The sequence below is a fragment of the Petaurus breviceps genome, unplaced genomic scaffold, assembly GCF_028583685.1.
Source record: "Petaurus breviceps papuanus isolate PSGF00001 unplaced genomic scaffold, PetGlider_PUasm1.0 112, whole genome shotgun sequence".
In the NCBI taxonomy this organism is placed as follows: domain Eukaryota; kingdom Metazoa; phylum Chordata; class Mammalia; order Diprotodontia; family Petauridae; genus Petaurus; species Petaurus breviceps.
In genome coordinates this window covers 2689217-2703286 of record NW_027185601.1, presented here as the reverse complement: position 1 = coordinate 2703286, position 14070 = coordinate 2689217, and the positions used below count along the sequence as shown (strand labels likewise).

General features: G+C 37.1%; 1 protein-coding gene across 1 annotated transcript in view; it reads right to left on the bottom strand.

The window, feature by feature from the left end:
* Positions 1-14070, bottom strand: part of LOC138157377 (contactin-associated protein-like 2) — a 2155842-nt gene that overhangs the window by 626486 nt on the left and 1515286 nt on the right. The gene's annotated exons all lie outside the window — the stretch shown is intronic.

The window sequence follows — 14070 nt, the reverse complement described above, 5'->3', positions numbered from 1 at the left end:
CCCTATTGTATTACTTTATTATCCTTCCTAAAAGTCAACAGCAAGTATGGGACACAATACCCTTGATGTGTATTGGGCAAAACACTGTAATCTAAAAATAAAGTAAACTAAAAATAAAAATTGTGTAGACTACCACATAGGAGTGAGTAGAAGGTAGAAGAGGTCATGATAACGGGAGAAAGTAGAAGATAATTGAGGAGGGAGGTACAAGAGAGGGGAATAAGCCTTATATAGGGCCTACTACCTGCCTGGCACTTTGCCAAGCAGTTTATAGATACTATCTCATTCAAGCCTCACAACCACCCTTTAAGATAAGTATTGTTATTATCTCCATCTGTGGAAACTGAGGCAAAAAGAAGCCAAATGCCTTGCCAGAGTCACATAGCTAGTATCTGAGGCCACATATGAAATCAAGTCTTCTTACTCTACACCCTAGCACTCTATCCACTTCACTGACTGGGTGTTTTGTGCTTTAAACTGAGTGAAATAGAAATAAGTCAAATAAAAACCTAAACAGACCTACACAGTTTACTAATGCCCCCCCCAAGCTTTTTTTTTTCTTTATGACTTAATCACTTGCTCTCATAGCAGCAGAAGTTATGAGGATTTCCAGTTACCAAATAAAGAATTTGGGTTAAAATTATGGTCTCACTTAACCTCTCTGAAGCAATGTTCTAATACAAATGGACCTTAAATATCCAAAACCATCCCTTTTATAGATGAGGAAACTGAGGCTCAAAGAAGGCAAGCGTCTTCCCCAAGGTCACATGGAAAATAAGTGGCAGAGCCAGTAAGGACTTAAATACCAAAGCCATTCAGGAACTTTCCTAGGTCTGACAGCAGTCTTTTCTGGGCAGGAAGGTCAAATTGTGTAGTGAAAAGAGCACTTAATTGGGAGTCATGGAGCTAGGATTTAGATTGCCATTTTGTGACCTTGAGAAAACTACTTATCCTCTCAGAACTTCAGTGCTTTTAAGATGAGGACATTTTAGCCCATTTAAACTTATTTCCCTTATTAGCTGTAATATTCTCTGGCTAAAGGTAGATGGAACCGGTATTAGAATCTATATCATAAATGAACAAAGACTTAGATATCAAGAAAAAAAAAGTGAGATACCCTATAATTAATGGGCTTAAACAAAGCAGAATATTTCTTGCCTTTGAGAATTATTGGTTACAACCAAGAGTAACATACCAGGAAAACTGAATATAATCCTTCAGGTTAAAAATGTACATTTAGTGAAATAGAGGACTTTCAAGCATTCCTGATGAAAAGACCAAGACAAAATAGGAAATTTGACATTCACATTTAAGACTCAAGAGAAGCATATAAAGGTAAAAATGAAAGAGCAAACATAAGGTACTCAACAGGATGAAACTGTTTACATTCTTATATGGGAAGATGATACATGTAACTTCTGAGGGTAGTGTGAAAAACTCTGTAGCTAGAGAGCATAGATGTGAGTTGATTATGTTGAAATTCTGTTAAAAAAAAAAAGGGAGAGGCAAGAAAGACAGATGCATTGGGAGAAGCCCAAAAAGAGAAGAGGAATGGGGAAATTATCTCATAAAAAGAGGTGCACAAATAAACTTCTACAGCAGAGGGGTAAATGGAGGGTTAGGTATACAATATTCATTTCTTTTAGAAAATGCAAGAATACACAGAATAAATGGAGTCTTTCTTAAAATTATTAAGTAGTGTTTATCTAAAACTATGAGTAAAGTGTTATCTGCATTTGGGACCCACAGTGAAAAATACTATCTACATCCAGAGAGAACTGATGAACTCTGAGCGTAGTTTACACATTCTTTTTTCACTTTCTTTTTTTTTTCTTTTGCAAGATGGAATAATATGGAAATATATTTTGCACGTCTTCAGAGGCCTCACTGATATAATATTACTTGCATTTCCATGGGTGAGGGAGGGAAGAAGAGAATTTTGAACTCCAATTAAAAAAATATCAAAATAAACAAACATTTTAAAGTAACTAATATTATCAATCCACGGTTTACCTTTTATGCTTCTCCACTGCATGGGTCACTCCTTTATAGCAAACACTCAATGGCGTAAAAATCAGTTTTTCTTTCTCTGAACACAAAACTTATTATAATAATTCAGACAGTAAATCAACAAGATTTAATGAGATCAGGGAACTCCTGAGAATGAGATGCAAGCTTACAAGGCAGTAATGAGTCAGGAGAAAGAAGGGAACTGGATGGGGTACAGTCACCAGGACCCCATAGCTGTGACTGTTGGGGAAACAGTATAATTCTGTGTAGGCAAATTACTCCTTAAATGGGCCAATTAGCCTGAAAATGCTCTGAATGCACATGGTTGTGTTCATTTCAGATCAATAAAATTTTTAACCTTCAATCAGCTGACCACTGCCTCTGGCAGAATCTGTGCCTCTCAGGTCCCTTCATACACTTTGGAGCTCCTAAGTTCCTGAGCTCCTCTACCTCCTTTCCCTTTCTGCAATTTCCATCTCTCATTACACTTCAATGTGTCCTTCCAGTTTTGAAACAACTATATTTCATATCAGCCCCCTTGATAATAAGGGCTTACACACAAATAAATACTACAGGTTTGGGTATGGGGAGTACAAAGAGATCCTTTCCATTTTCAACTAAAGAAAATTCTAGGCAATCGTTTTGCTCCCTTCTACAAAGCATTTTCCCCTCTTATTTCATCTCAAATCCACTCTGATCCTAGGCATTCGGTTAATGGGTCAGTGTGGCATTCATTTGGAACAAGCAAATGTTTTGGAATTACCTTGAGAATAATTGCATTCTCTGCAACAAAAAGAGAGTTTTCACATAATCAGGAATTAAAATAAATTCAAAGCATATATTTATTTTATTTAAAAAATTTTTAAACATTTGATTTTAAAAATTTGATTTCCAGATTCTTTCCCTTCTTCCCTCATCACCCACCCCTACAAGGAGGAAAAGTGATTCAATATAGGTTACACATGTGTAGTTACGCAAAACATTTATTTCCATAGTAGGTATATTGTGAATGACTACATTTCCCTCCATCCTATCCTGCCTCCACTTATTCTGTTTTCTACTTTGACCCTGTCCCTTTTCAAAAGTGTATATTTCTAACTACTCTTTCCCCTAACCTGCCCTCCCTTCTGTCATCTCCCCTCTTATCCCCTTTTCCCCTACTTTACTGCAGGGTAAGATACCCAATTTAGTGTATATGCTATTCCCTTCTTAAGCCAAATTCAATGAGAGTAAGACTGACCCATTCCCTTTTATTTTCTGTTCTTCCCCTCTACTGTAACAGTTTTCTCTTGCTTTTTTTATATGAGGTAATTTACCCTATTCTATCTCTTCCTATCTGCTCTCATTATATTCCTCTCTCACCTCTTAATTTTATTTTTTAGATCTCATCCCTTCCTATTCAACTGATCCTGTGCTATATCTATGTGTGTGTGTGTGTGTATACACACACACACACAAACATGAGTATTTATATACATATATACCCTCTTATATAAATATATGTATGTATACATATATATGTGTGTGTATATATACATATACACACACACACACACACATATATTCACATCAACTACTCGTACTGAGAAAAGTCTCATGAGTTATAATGATCAATTTACCATGTAGGAATGTAAATAGTCTAATTTTAATAGGTTCCTTATTATTTATTTCCCTATTTACCTTCTGATGCTTTTCTGGTTTCTTGTATTTGAAAGTCAAGTTTTCTATTCAACTCTGGTTTTTTCATCAAGAATTCCAGAGGGAGAGGAGCCAAGATGGCAGCATAGAAGCAGGAAAACTCCTTGTGCTTCCCCCATAACTACCTCAAATACCTATAAAAATGACTCTAAACAAACTTTATGGCTACAGAACCCACAAAATGACAGAGAGAAACAAACCTCCTGCTAAGGACAGCCTGGCAGGCTGGCAGGAAGGGTCCATTGCAGTATGCTGAGAGCAGAGCCCAGTCCAGCGCGAGCCCATGGTTTTAGCCCCAGGGTGTTCTGAACAACCATGGCTGGAGGGACTTTAGGAGAGTGGATCACCAGCAGCTGTGGCAGTTTCCAGAATTATCAACCCATAAATGCCAAAGACAAAATGAGAGGTCAGTGGACTTTGGGAACAGGGGGTATGGGAGTGTGGTCCAGCATCTGCCCCCAGAGGGAGAAACAGCTGAGGTGCCGTGGCCATGCAGCCACTGCCACATGGATGCTTCAGAGCTCCTAGCCTGCAGATTGTAGGGGGCCCAAGCAACCATTCTGAGGGGTAATTGCTCTTGCTTTAACCTGCTTGGATATGCATTGCTGTCTAGGGTGGAGTTTCTGGGGTGAGTGACCAAGTGCCATAGCCTGTGGAGGTTTCAGAGAAAGCAGCCAACTGCTCCAGCAGCTTTGAAAAACCCAGCAATTTGGGAAAAAGCTCTCCTCTCTGGAAGCAGAGTTCTACAGTGGCAAAAAGCTCAAAAGTCAAGCAGTTGAGTGGCAACAGAGCAAGCAAAGGAAGCAAAGCAAGCACAGAAATCTGACTTTGGATTCCTCTTGGGGGGCAAAAAGGATCAAAACATGGAACAGGAGGAAGAAAACAGAGTCAGAACTCCTGCACCAAAAGTTTCAAAGAATAATATGAATTGGTTACAGGCCATAGAGGAGCTAAAGAAGGATTTTGAAAACCAAATAAGAGAAGTGCAGGAAAAATTGGGAACACAAATGAGAATTATGCAAGAAAATCATGAAAAGAGAGTCAACAACCTGACTGAAGAAAATAACACCTTAAAAATAGACTAACTCAAATGGCAAAAGTGGCTCAAAAAGCCAATGAGGAGAAAAATGCCTTCAAAAGTCAAATTTGTCAGATGGAAAAAGAATCTCATAAGCTCACTAAATAGAATCATTCCTTCAGAATTAGATTGGAGCAAATGGAAACTAGTAACTTTATGAGAAATCAAGACACTATTAAACAGATCCAAACAAATGAAAAAAATAGAAGTCAATGTGAAGTATTTCATTGGAAAAACCACTGACCTGGAAAATTGACCCAGGAGAGATAATTTTAAAAATATTGGACTACCTGAAGGCCATGATAAAAAAGAAAAGAACCTAAGGGGCGGCCAGGTAGCACAGCGAGTAAGAGCACCAGCCCCAGTGTCGGGATGACCTGGGGATCGAATCTGGGCTCAGACACTTAGCATCCACCCAGAAACACCTGGCCGTGTAACCTTGAGCAAGTTACTTAACCCCAATTGCTCAGGGGTGGCCAGGTGGCTCAGCTAGTAAGAGCACTGGCTCCAGTGTCAGGATGACCTGGGGATCGAATCTGGGCTCAGATACTTAGCACCACACCCAGAAATAACTGGCCGTGTAACCTTGAGCAAGTTACTTAACCCCAATTGCTTAAAAAAAAAAAAGAACATAGAAATCATCCTTCAAGAAATTCTCAAGGAAAATTGCCCTGATATTTTAGAACCAGAGGACAAAATAGAGGTTGAAAGAATCCACTGATCAGCTCTTTAAAAAAGATCCCCAAAAGAAAACTCCTAGGAATATTATAGCCAGATTCTGGAGGTCCCAGATCAAGAAGAAAATATTACAAGCATCCAAGAAACAATTTGAATATTGTGTAAACACAATCAGGATAACACAGGATCTGGCAGCTTCTACATTGAAAGATCAAAGGGCTTGAAATACGATTTTCTGGAGGTCAAAGGAGCTGGTATTAAAACCAAGAATCACCTACCCAGCAAAAATGAGTATAATGTTTTAGGTGAAAATATGGTAATTCGATGAAATAGAGTACTTTCAAACATTCTTGATGAAAAAAAACAGAGTTCAATACAAAATTTGACATTCAGATACAAGAAGCAAGAGAAGCATGAGAAGGCAAAGAGGGAAAAGAAATCATAAGGAACTTATTAAAGTTGAACTATTTATATTCCTATATGTAATAATGATAATTGTAACTTATGAAACTTTTCTCAGTATGAAAATAGTTGAAGGGAACATAAATGTATATGTATGTATACATACATACATACATATGTCTATATAGGAGAGTATATGGGTGTATAAATACATATGTGAGTGTGTGTATATATGTGTACAGGTATACATAGACAGAGGGCACAGGACCAGTTGAATAGGAAGAGATGATACTTAAAAGGTGAAATTGAGAGGTGAGAGAGGAATATAATGAGAGGAGATGGGGAGAGACAGAATAGGGTAAATTATCCCATATAGAAGTGGCAAAGGAAAACTGTTACAATGGAGGGAAATAACAGGAAGGCAAAAGGGAATGGGTCAACCTTACTCTCATTGAATTTGGCTTAGGGAGGGAATGACATATACACTAAATAGGGTATCTCGCCCTACAGGAGAGTAGGGGGGAAGGGGAGGAGAAGGGGAATGATGGAGGAGAGGGCAGGTTGGAAGAGGAGGGAAGTTGGAAGCACACACTTTTAAAAAGGGACAGGGTCAAAGCAGAGAATAGAACAAGTGGGGGGCTGGATAGGATGGAGGGAAATATAGTCAGCCTCTCACAATAAATCCACTATGGAAAGGTTTTGCATAGGTACATATGTACAACCTATATTTAATTTCTTATCTTCCCAGTAAGGGTGGGTGAGGAGGGAGGAAGGGAAAGAATCTGGAATTCAAAGTTTTAAAATCAAATATATATTTTTTAAAATTATTAATAAAATTATAGAAGAGAGCAGATTGGTTGAAGGGATATACAGTGGGATCTCTGTTTTGGGGTGGTGGGTAGGGGAAGGATAGGGAGAAAATTTGTAACTCTGAATCTTGTGGAAATGAACGATGTAAGCTAAAAATAAACAAAATTTAATATAAAAAAATTCTTGAAAATTCTCTATTTCATTGAATGACCATATTTTCCCCTGAAACATTATACTCAATTTTGCTGGGTAGGTGATTCTTGGTTTTAATCTGAACTCCTTTGACCTCTGTAATATCATATTCTAAGCCCTTTGATCCCTTAATGTAGAAACTGGTAGATCTTGAGCTATCCTGATTGTGTTTCACAACAGTAAAATTGTTCCTTCCTGGCTGTTTGTAATATTTCTCTTTGTTCTGGGAACTCTGGAATTTGGCCATGATATTCTGAGGAGTTTTTTTTTTTTGGGGGGGGGATCTTTTTCAAGACATGATCAGTGAATTCTTTCAATTTCTATTTTGCCCTCTGGTTCTAAAATATCAGGGCAATTTTCCTTGAGAAAATTTCTTGAAGGATGATTTCTAAGTTCTTTTTTTTAAGCAATTGAGGTTAAGTAACTTGCTCAAGGTTACACAACCAGGTGTTTCTGGGTGGGTGCTAAGTGTCTGAGCCCAGATTCGATCCCCATGTCATCCTGATACTGGGGCCGGTGCTTTTACTCACTGTGTTACCTGGCCACCCCTATGTTCTTTTTTTGATCATGGCTTTCAGGTAGTCCAATAATTTTTAAATTATCTCTCCTGGATCAATTTTTCAGGTCAGTGGTTTTTCCAATGAGATATTTCACATTGACTTCTATTTTTTCATTTGTTTTATTGTATCTTGGTTTCTCATAAAGTCATTAGTTTCCATTTGCTCCAATCTAATTTTGAAGGGATTCTCTTCAATGAGTTTTTGAAATTCCTTTTCCATCTGGCAAATTTGGCTGTTTAAGGCATTCTCCTCATTGGCTTTTTGGGCCTTTTTTGCCATTTGAGTTAGTCTATTTTTTAAGGTATTATATAAGGTATTATTTTCTTCAGTCTGTTTGTTGACTCTCTTTTCATGATATTATTGCATCATTACATTTGTCTTCCCAGTTTTTCCTCCATTTCCCTTCCTTGGTTTTCAAAATCCTTCTTAAGCTCCTCCATGGCCTGTAACCAATTCATATTTTTCTTGGAACCTTTTGATGCAGGAGTTCTGACTTCATTGTCTTCCTTCCATTCTATGCTTTGATCCTTTTTTTCCCCAAAAAAGGAATCTATGGTCTGTTTATGCTTCCTCTGCTTGATCATTTGGCCAGTCGATTACTTGAATTTTGAGCTCTTTGCCACAGTAAAACTTTGCCTCCAGAGAGGAGAGCTTTTTACCAAATTGCTGGGGTTTTCACAAATGTTGTCAGAGGTCTGAGGACAGTGCCCTCTCTACAGACACCATACTGGCAAATTGGCATTTCTCACTCCAGGACCACTGCCCAAGAAAGCCACCAGATCCAAGCAGGTCAAAGGAAGAGTGATTTTCTTCTGGATGGTTGCTTGTTCCTCCTATGATCTGTAGATAAGGATCTCCTGAAGCAGCCACTGGCAGCCCCTGCAGCTACTGTGCCTCAGCTAATTCTTGCCCCAGGGGCAGGGGTTGGTCTGAACCCTTCCTTTCCAACAGTGTTCAGGTTGACTTTTTACTTTCTTTTTGGCGATTATGGTTTGAAAAATCTGGAAACTGCCACAGCTGCTGGTGATTCACTTTCCTGAAGTCTGGTCTGACCTCTGCTGCCTCCCTGAGGCCAAAAACACGCAGCTCATGCACGACTGTGCTTAGCTCCCAGCATTCTTCAATGAACACTTTCTGTCGGGCTGCCATAGGGCCTTCAGTGGGAGATTTGCTTCTCTCTGTCATTTTGTGGGTTCTGTAGCTCTAAAATATTTTAGAGTCATATTTTATAGGTCTTTGAGGTGGTTTTGGTGGGAGGTCATGGAATTTCCTGCTTGTACTCTGCCATCTTGGCTCTTCCCTCAAGAAGCATATATTAAGTGTCTACTAGGTACCAAACAGTGAGCTAGACACTGGTGATATAAACCAAAGCAATATTGTCCCCGTTTTCAAGGACATTGCTTTTCACTGGAATGAAAAATAAAAGCTAGGCATAGTGCGAAATTATTCTAACTCATGAGATCAAGCTGTGAATATAATTAATAATTAGAATAATTTAAAATAGCAACTAATTAACATCATATCTATTTTAACAAGTGTCCTCCTTACTTTATATATAAAAATCTTATTTCATGAATGAAAGCATCAGAGCAAATACCAAAGGATTATTGATTTTCCAATTTGTAATACATCTTCATTTTATTCAAATTTATGCTTAAAATGAAACCTCATTCTGTTGATTTTTTTTTCTATAAAAGAGTTTGCATCAAGAAATTAATGTGCTTGATTGAGAGGGGCAAAGTTATAGGGATTGTGGAAAAGGCAAATGGAGATAAAGATGGAGCTTTACCAGGGGAATATACTATTATGAAATGCTTCAGGACAGGTCTTTCACCTCAAGGAACATTTTTAATAAGTGACTTGGTGAAAGTTGGTCCTTAGAATAATCAAATATCTCTTTTGGAAAACTGAAATTGTCCTCTCAAAATATTCCCCTAATGTAAAATTTTGGCTGCAGTGCAAGAATCTGTGTTTGGGTCTTTTCTTTTTCCTTTTTTTTTGTCTCCTACTCTTTTCAGCACATCATTAAATAGCTATCAAACTACCTGCTTTACAGAGTTTATTTTGTATCTCAGTGTGCTTCTTTCACTCCTTAATGATCTCATGAGACAACAAATTACTATGTAAGATAACTAACGACTAAAACTTGGCAGATACAATATTTCTGTTGTTTTCCCTACTTCCATTGAGATGCTGTCAGTCCCTAACAGCATTATAAACAGATGGTTAATTGTTACCAAGCTGCATACAGCTAATTCTGAAACTTGCCTACTTCTTAGCAGCATATGGTTAAAAAAATAATCTTAGGAGATATGTAAGGATAATACAAACTAAAGTCTGCTCCTTAAGTTGGGGGCTACTCTGAATTGCATTCAAATATACATTCTTGCCTCATGCTCTTATAAGAATATGATGGCAAATTGAATTTCTTAAAGAGTGAGTATAGTTTTGATAATATCCACAAAATGCTCAAGGATAGTTCAATAACCTCCAGTCAGCTACTTAGTAGTAACAGTCTTTTACTACAAGAGAACAGAGAGATCCTCACTAGGAGACTTTTTGTTTCCACTTTTAGAAATCTTTTAGTTTTTATTAGTGTCTGATCCTAGGTCTTGATGTCAAATGGCTGTCAAATCCAACATTCCTGAGGAAGGAATTGTGGCTAGACCATTAAGCTTGACTTTTTTTCTTTTTTTAACTACTTATCAGTCTAAATATATAAAAGGATTCTGCCAGGGCGTCTTCTCAATCAGGGCACTGCTGCCAGTGTTCCCATTGAGACTCCCACTAATTAAATGTTAACAATAAGTAATGAATAACAGGCTAACCCAGCAGATGAAAATCACTCTTGGAAGTGTATTTATAATTTATATTAGCGATTTACAATTCATGCTAATAACTTCTAATTTCTCAGCGCTTTGCATGATTTTCCTATGTCCATTCTTTCTTGTCTTAAATGTCCTTGAATTTCCAGGAGCTGAACTATAAAGGGTCTTTACTCCAGAAAATCCCCAAATGGAGCTTGATTTTATCTGACTTTGTAACAGACTGGCATTCAGGGAATAGCCAGGCTTGTTCAATAGTAGAGTTTGCTTTTCTGATAGCAACTTCTCCTTGGGTTTCTCTAAGTGCTGTTCTAGGGCAATGCCTTCCACATAGCTTGTACTTAATAAATGTTTACTGAATTTAACTATTTGTGAAAAAAGCACTCTTCTGACCTAAATTCTAATTAGGGTGGGGCAATCAGAGCTTTGGGCAGCTAGGTAGCTGGGTAGATATAATACTGGACTTGAAATATGGAAGACTTACTTATCTTCCTAAATTCATATCTGGCCTCAGTCACTTACTAACTCTGTGATCCTGGGCAAGTCACTTAATCCTGTTTGCCTCAGTTTCCTTATATAGAGTGAGAAATGACAAACCATTCCAGTATCTTTGCCAAGAAAACCCCAGATACGGTAATGAAGAGATGGACATGACTGAAATGATTCAACAACAACAACAACAACTACAATCACAGCTTTGCCCTAGGGTGCCAAATTCAGAAGGCATTAGTAGCACTTGTTCTTCAGTGGTATATTGAGGGAAGCACATACTAGTGAATAGATGCTGTAGTAGACAGAGTATAGGACTCAGAATGAAGAATACCCAAGTCCAAATCCAAGACACCAAACTAGCTATGTCACTATGGTTAAGTCATTTAACCTATTTAACTCAATACATGGAGATAATAATAGAACCTATCTTCCATGGTTATTTTGAGGATCAAATGAAATGAGACAATGTATGTAAAGTGTTTTGTAAATCTAAAAGAATTATGTAACTGCTAGCTATTGCTGTCACAATTGGTAACAAAGCTTAGCACCTAGTTTAGAAGCCACTGGATGCTGGAGAGAACTCCTACCCTCTTCTCTCTATACTTTCATGGAATCCCCAGCATCAGGATTCATGATGCTGTTTTTGATGCCAAACCGGTCAGCTGAGGGGGCATTTCACAGGGCTTACCCTGGTACAGTTTGTAGTATTAGTTTTGTATACAAAAACTGCTGCTCAGGATTCTATTTCTAACTGGTAATATAACCTCTTTAGTAACATGTAACTTGTGAGTTCAAATAATGTCCAAATCCTTATAGCCAAAGTTCAAGAAAACTTCAAATCACATGTACATCATTAGAATCTACCTGCTAAATGTACCTCAATATTAGTAGCATATTAAGACAGGTAAGCCTCAATTCATTTGACCATTCATCCTCGGCCATCTTTGACAATGGAACAGATGATGTCACCATCTCATTTCCCCATATCCACCTCCTGTTCTGAATTCAGTAACTAAATCATTATGACCAATGTTTAGGAAATATTGTGATTTAACTCAATATCCCTGTGACTCTTCATATCTAAACTCCCTAGCCACCATTCCTCAGTATTCAAAGCCTTCACCTATTAGAATGTAAGCACCTTATATGTAGGGATTTTCTCTCACTTTTATATTTGCATCCTTAGGAATGTTTACATGGGGCTTAGTCCATAACAATTACATTCATTCTTTTACAGATATAGGGCTGAAAAGGACCTCAGAAGCCTTCTAGTATAGGGCCAAGAGCAGTTAAGTTACTTGACCAAGGCAACACAGCTAATGAATTGATTTTTGAACCCAGGTCCTCCAACCGCAGAACCAGTTCTCTTGACTACCCCATTTCCTACAGTGACTGAAAAAATGGAGAGTTCAGAGAGAAATCCTCATGAAAGGATCACATCTCAATTGCAGAGTATAAGAAGACAAGGTTCCTGGGAAGGGAAGATGGAAGGAAATCATGTAAACTTCCTTTACATTTTTGCAAAGTTCATTACATTGTTACATTCTTGTCTTACTAACAGAGGTCACAGCCTTTTCGTGCCTTAGTGAATAGTCTTAATAAGTTGCTATGACCAAAGACTATCTACCATCTGTTGGCTAAGCTTCTTGTGATGAGTCTTCCTCTACTTAGGGAAGGTAATTTCCTGATTGAGACACAATTCTTTACTAACCTACTCTTTGTTGGTAAGGCCTTTGAGAACTTCACTTCCATTGACATAGTCTTCCAGAAGCCAGGGTCAGTCCCTTACCACAAGATGGAACAGATTTTAATGGAGATGTTTAATGTTTAAAAAAAAAAAGCTAACTCTACTCATCTATACACATATGCGTATATGAATATAGTTAGCTTTTTTTTTTAACTAAACATCTCCAATAAATCTAAGTATCTCACTGTGGTGAGCAGGTAATACTGGATCCTTGAAGGCTATGTCAACAGAAATCAAGACCTTGAATGAAAATATGCATGTAAATACACACAGGCACACATATACAGACACATACATATGTAATAACATCCAGGTTTAATTGGGTCAGAGTTTCCATAGGGACAAATATCAGGCTTTATTCACAAAAGTCACTAAGTATGTCCCTGGCCCTTGATTTAGCAGATAGATTTTGATATATTCTTGGCACAGATTTTCAAAATTAATTTTTCAATGCATTCCAGAAATTCTACCACTTCTTTCCAATGGTTGGGCTATGTTACCAGTTCAAAATGGTCAATTTTTTTTTTACATTTAATTTTAAACAGGACTTGTGATTTTATTTAGTCATATATTTCAGATAGCTATATACATACATGTATACATGCATACACATATGTGTATACAAACCCACACATGCCCATGATATATACATATCACATGTCTATATATTATATGTATGTATACACATATATGTATATACATACATTTTAGAGTTTCACAGAACTATCTGCAATATTATAAAGCCATTCATTACTCTATTCATCAGCTTAACAAAGATTTTTTAGTATCTACCATGTGCAAAATTTTATACCATTCAACAAGAAATAAAAAAATCCATAAAACACATAATCCCTGTTCTTAGAGAATTATCAATCTTTATAATAAAAATGAATAAATATATCATTATATGTGCTAAAATAGTTTCCAAGAGGAAGTTTAAAAAACACACCTTTATTTACTTCCTCCCCATCTCCCTGACCCAATCTCTACATGTGATTTGATGGTGTGGAGGAGAGGTTAAACAGATGATGTATTTAATATATTACAAATGATGAGATCACTATGTCAATAAAAAAGCAAAATTGATTTTTTTCTATCATGTCAACAATTCCACAGTGTAGAGAGATTATTTTTATTCTCACTCGAGTATTTTTGATTCTCCATTTGTACTCAATGTGATTTTTCACTCACCATCTTTAAAAGGCCATTTACAAGCTAGTATGACAGATCTACTCCAAGTTTTTCTTTTAGGGCCAAACTTAAAAACCTTTTTTCTTTCTGAGAGACAATTTCTTGAAGTATTGTTCTAGAATCAATAACTCTTCATGGCTACCCATGGTTTCCATTATAGTACATTCAACCCTTATACTCCTCAATCAGTTTTAAATATAATGATGCTCAATAATGTCTTATTGGGACAAATGAATCATGTCCCAGATTCTAAGAATTGGATTTTAAAAAATGATGCCTTTCTACTATTTTGAGTCTATAGGATCAGAATTCATTGCATAAGTCGAACACACACACACACACACACACACAAATTTTAGAGAGAAAGAATTGATCTTTTTTTAAAAG